The following is a 5,778-nucleotide window of genomic DNA, read 5'->3' as shown; positions in this document are numbered from 1 at the left end:
CACACTTGGGTAGAAATGGTCAAGCTTTTGGTAGGTTTCAGTAGTTGTTTATGATATAATTTTACTTTTATTATATTTTCTGGATCAATTATGAAACAATTGATTATTTGATTTTTAATGTCCTCAACAATTTAATTATTTTTGAAGAAACGAAGATAAAGTCATTAGACATGTTACTAAATTAGGGAACGATACTATTGTTACTTTGGATTTGTATGAATTTGATTAAATATTTTTGAAGAAAAATAAGAAATCTTCATGAAAAATGTGTAGTTGATCATAATTCATTCATATATGTTTAGTGCCTCTATTGCTACTAGAACTAAAATGCTATTTGCAATCTTATAACTGCATTTGTACTTGTTGAAAGATTTCCGTAGAAAATCTTTTTGATTGCTTATGAAGTATTTTAGGTTTAGTTGTCTATGCTTGTTCGAGTTTAAAGAGGACTAGATGGACCATGTAATGTACTTGAAGAGAAACAAGGAGATGAAGATGAAACAGAGCACTATAATGCAGATATGATTAATTGAAATGTAAATGAAGTATATTTTGGGGGGTTTTTTTTGTGGCAAGATTTTCTAGAACACTTAAAAACCTATATATATAGGTTGGATTCTAGAACGATTATATTGTCACCACAATTTTTCATTTGAAACTGTACATTTTAATTGCAATTAAATTTCTCAATCTTTCACTACACCAAAAAAAATCTTTTGCAACGGTCAAAAAACGCTGCCAAAAGCCTTTTGCAGTATTCGAGCATGCGTTGTGGGCATCGATATTGCCGTAGAACTGAAGGATACGACAACGTTCAATGACCATTGCAAAAGGCTTTCAAAAACACTACCTTAAGTTTTTGCAACATTCAATGCACGTTGTTGTTGATTTTTAGCAACATTCATTGGGCTTTGCCATTGTGCTTTTAGCAACATTCACTGGGCGTTGCTATTATTTTTTAGCAATGTTCACGCGCGTTGCCGTTGATCTTTTAGCAACGTTCAACACGTGTTGCCGTTTCCTATCTATCTTTAAAAAAAAAAAAAAAAAAATTACTCATACATTGTTATATCTTTATATATTATTTTACATATATAAAAATCATTTCACAATTGTTAAATTTATTTATCGAATAAAAACGAGTAATAAATTTGTCATCACAAATCCTTCTCTTACACACTTAAAAAAACCAAAGTACTTGTATCAAAGAAAATAAGTTAGCCTATAAATACAACCACAGCTATAAATGAGTAATAAATTTATTGAGTCTAATAAGTTGATTAGTAGCATATAAATTTTCGGTAACTGGAAAAAGATTTCCTAGAATCAACCACAGCTAGCGCTCCAAGTCAAGGAATATACTCCATAAAATTCAAATTAGTACAAGGGAAGGACCACATAGATCTTGCAGCTGTTCTAAGCATTGAAGCACTTTCTCATCTTCTCCAGATGATAGTCTAGATTTCAAGCAAGCGAGAATGATCATGGTGTTTCTGTCATTCCATTCTTCAATAGATTGCCTTAGCGTTTTGTTAGGCCTCAGCATTGAAGTTTCTAGTGGAGTCAAGGTCATGGGACATTAGCGACCATCTTGCTTTTCCAACCACTTCGCTATGGCACTCCTCAAATATGTATGTCCTGAAGGAGTTTCCACAGGATCAACCATTACCTCTTTAGTTATTGGGTAGTAGAAGGACTGGAGAGGTTCTAAAGGCTGATTACCTAAAGATGTTCTCTTCATTTAATACTTCTTTTCTCTATCCTCCAGAGACGATGCTACTTCTGCCCTTTCTAGCAAAGCAATAATTTGATCCATCTGTATGGCTTCAGCCTTGTCTTTCCTCAAATGTAAGTTTTCTATTTCGCTCTTAAATTCTTCAAGCTCCTTTTTCAATGATGCTCAATCAGTTGGAACTCCAACAGCCTTTGCAATAGAGACAAGCAAATTATAGGCATAGGAGCGATCAACATTCCTTTCCTGTGTTCCTGATTCTATTTTTCCCAAAATCTTTTCTTCCGCAATGGCAGCCCTAAATTTATCATTTCTCATGTTATCAACTAGCTGGTCAATATCTTCTCTGGTCCCTAGTGAAATATCTATAGAAGCCAAAGGAATGCAACTCACTGCATGGGTAATCTCTTTGGTAATGTCTTCAATGCTCTTAGCAATTGACCTGGAATTCACAAAAAGATAAAATCTGTTTCTCTCCCTGCAATCCCCAATTAGCTGTTTAGCAACCTTCGTCTCCTGATAAAGAATCTCCACAAAGTTTTCCAAGCCTTTACATTCAACTTTCCTCCACCGTGGCCGCCCTGAGTTGTGGTAACATTGTCATTCTCATAGGTGCTTGGCTTCTTTCTTCCCATCAGAGTATTTTAGTGATATCGATTGATAACTGAGGTCTCAAATACCTATGGACCCTGATTTTCAAATGCTTTAAAAGCCTACAAAATTAGAACTTATAAAAATGCTTCCAAAAATAGATACAAGAACAAATGAATATACATGTTAGGTTGGACACTCAACACCAAGATTTTGAATCAATTTAGAATACAATTTTGGCAACAAAGGCGGTCACAGCATAAATTTCAACTAACCTCAAAATAAATTATTGCGAAGGCCATTAATCAATCCAATAGGAAAGAACTACTACGTTAGTCAAAAGGAAAATTCAAGGTTTTGTTTAGAGAAATTAATCGGACCTAATTGAGTGGAAAATAGATTTACATTAAACCAAACCTAATTAAGTGAATAACCCAACTCAATTGTCAAATATCAATAAGGGGGAAAAATTACTCAATTAATTATTAAGGATCATTAGGGGCAATTAATCAGTCCAACAAGAAAAGTTTAACCAAATCTATATAAATCATACACACAGAGCCAATACTTTCGATGTGGGATTTAAGATTCAAGTCGCATACCTTGCAATGGGAACCGACACAATTCCGTTATTGAGAAATGAATAATCTTATCTAGAACGTGATATTGACTTGGAGCATCTATCAAACCAATTATCCACCTCCGTGTCTGACTCTCTGGATTGGAAATTGGGTATTCATTCCACAACGGAACTTCACCCTCTTATCTAGAACGTGATATTGACTTGGAGCATCTATCAAACCAATTATCCACCTCCGTGTCTGACTCTCTGGATTGGAAATTGGGTACTCATTCCACAACAGAGCTTTACTACCCCCCCCCCCCAAATGGGGTTTAATGAGAGAAGTTGCCCCCACTGGATTTTGGTCCGGGTATATTTTACCGATTACACTTGAGGGCCGGGAAGGGTAAAAACCATGAAAAAAAAAATACTAATAAAAATCAAACTGCTTAAGGAAGATTTCTATCAAGAAAGAACAATTCTGGCTTGAAAAATAAATTCTAAAAAGGCTGGACGAATTTTAGATCGACGTTGTGCAAAATTAAATCGTTCTGATCAATCAAATCGAGTCTGAAATCAATATATAAAGTCCGCTTTTACAAAAAGAAATCCGATAGTACCTTCGAGTCTGGTAATGAAGAAGTTGAGTAGAACTCACTGTGACACGAGATAGATCCTTGTAGAAAATAGCCCCCGATATGAACTCAACTTAAAAGCTCTGCAAACCTCAACAACCTTTTCGAACAACCATGGATGGGGACAATCAAAACTGCCCACTCTGCCCTCATAGGAAAACGTAATCGGAGATAAATAAACCAGTGGAGCCGCCGGAGAAGAGGTCGGCGTTACAGAATACTTAGGCAAAAGACGACGACATAAAAGAGGAAGTGATGGGAGAAGAGTGAGAGGCAGAGACGAGCCAAGAAGGAAACATTAGGGCTAAATATCATTTTGACGAGTTTTTCTTTTTGTTTGGGTTGGGTAATTTAAGCTTTACTTTTAGTAAGGTTCAAATAGATGTTGCTAAAATAGAACTTCTCCCAATGTTCACATTAACGTTGCTAAAAAAAAGGGCCTTTTGCAACGTTTACGTGATTGTTGCTAAAATTGAACTTATTGTAATGTTCATTAGAATGTTGCAAAAAGTAAAACTTATCGTAATGTTCAATGAACGTTGCAAAAAGTGGCATTGGCAATATTCATTTAAAAAATGTTGCTAAAATTCAATAAAGTTAACCAATCGCAACATTCACTTGCTAGAATATTGCCATAACTTCCTTTATAATAATATTCAATTAATGAATGTTGCCTTTTGAATTTTGCAAAAGGGCTTTTTTGTTATAGTGTTTGCTCATTGTAACAATTATTTTTTTAACTTTTTTTCATTGAATTGTTATTTTCAAACATTCATTAATTAGTATGTCAACTCGTCGGTGATGATTCACATCAAAAAATTTCTTGGAGAGCAAAACAAAAAGATGAAGGTCTACGATTTTGAAAAATTACAAGGAAGAAGAGAATTTCAAGTTTGGTGAAAATTGAATTTTCAAGTATCAAGTGATGTACTCAATTTTTTTTATATCATATGTTCTACAAATATCCTCGATTAATTTCACAGTATGCAGACAATATAGCCTTAAGGTGAACTCTTGATTCTACTTATCAAAGAAATGATTCTTCTTGATACTGGGCATTGCTTTTATTCCTATGATTATTACAGTTTACTAGTTGTTCAACTATTGATTGATTTGTGAACTATAATAAGCCGAGATGTGAATTATTAGTTTTGGTAAAAGTTGGTAATTTGACTAAAAGATAGAGATATACTTCTTGATTTACACAACATCTCTTTGCAGCTTTTGAAGTAATAGTGTATTAGGCTTCAGCTATTGAATCAACTATTGTTTTATATTTGTATCATTTTCAAATAACTACTCAATTATTAAGAGTAAACAATATCTTAATTGAGATTTGCCACCATTCTATTCTGGCTGGAAGCAGCATCAGTGTATCTATGAAGCTCCCAATTTATTTTCCTCATATAAAATCTTCTTAACATTTTATCTATGTAGATTGGGATGTGTTAAGCAAGCTTCTAAATTTAGCTCTATAGATCAAGTCTCTTTTCCTTTATCTTTCATAAAGAAATCCTTTAAAACCATAATTTCAACGACTGAAACGTAAGGATATCATATCCTGTTAATATGTTATCTATATATAATATTAGAAATACTACAACGCTCACACAATCTTCTTGTAAACAAAAGGATCTGCTTTGTTGTTGATAAAATCAAACCTTTTGACATTTTTTTTTTCAAATTGGAGATTTCAGCACCAAGAGGCTTGATTTAATCCATATAAGAATTGATCAAACTTGCATACCTTGTAAACATATTTGGATTCAAAAATTTCGAGTCGTGTCATTTACACTTTCTCTTACAAATTCTTGTCAAGGAATACAATTTTAACATTCTTTTGCCATAATTCATATTCATGGTATATAGCTATTACAAAAAAAAAAAAAAAAAAAATCCGAATGGACTTTAGCATGACTATAGGATAGAAGGTTTCATCAAAGCCAAACTCATTGTCTTTGTTTGTTACCTATTTCTTGTCAAGGAATACAATTTTAACATTCTTTTGCCATAATTCATATTCATGGTATATAGCTATTAAAAAAAAAAAAAAAAAAAAAAAATCCGAATGGACTTTAGCATGACTATAGGATAGAAGGTTTCATCAAAGCCAAACTCATTGTCTTTGTTTGTTACCTATTATTATTAGCCTCACTTTATATGTATACAAGTTTCCATCAATGTCGACTTTTTCGTGTAAACCCATTTACAATATATGGGTTCTATCCCATGAGGCTGGTCGATCAAAGTCTAAACTT

The 5,778-nt window shown here is 33.3% G+C and overlaps 1 long non-coding RNA gene across 1 annotated transcript; it reads right to left on the bottom strand.

Annotated features, from left to right (window-relative positions):
* Positions 1-1,157: 1,157 nt before the first annotated feature.
* On the bottom strand, positions 1,158-3,879 carry LOC111384292. The gene is made up of 2 exons (XR_002700872.1): positions 3,198-3,879; positions 1,158-3,082 (listed from the first exon to the last, which is right to left on the bottom strand). It is a non-coding gene; the product is annotated as an uncharacterized LOC111384292 (long non-coding RNA).
* Between the last annotated feature and the right edge of the window lie 1,899 nt (positions 3,880-5,778).

This window comes from Olea europaea, unplaced genomic scaffold (assembly GCF_002742605.1).
Source record: "Olea europaea var. sylvestris unplaced genomic scaffold, O_europaea_v1 scaffold2890, whole genome shotgun sequence".
Taxonomy (NCBI): domain Eukaryota; kingdom Viridiplantae; phylum Streptophyta; class Magnoliopsida; order Lamiales; family Oleaceae; genus Olea; species Olea europaea.
Note: the sequence above shows the minus strand (reverse complement) of the source record. Positions and strands in the feature narration are given on the sequence as shown.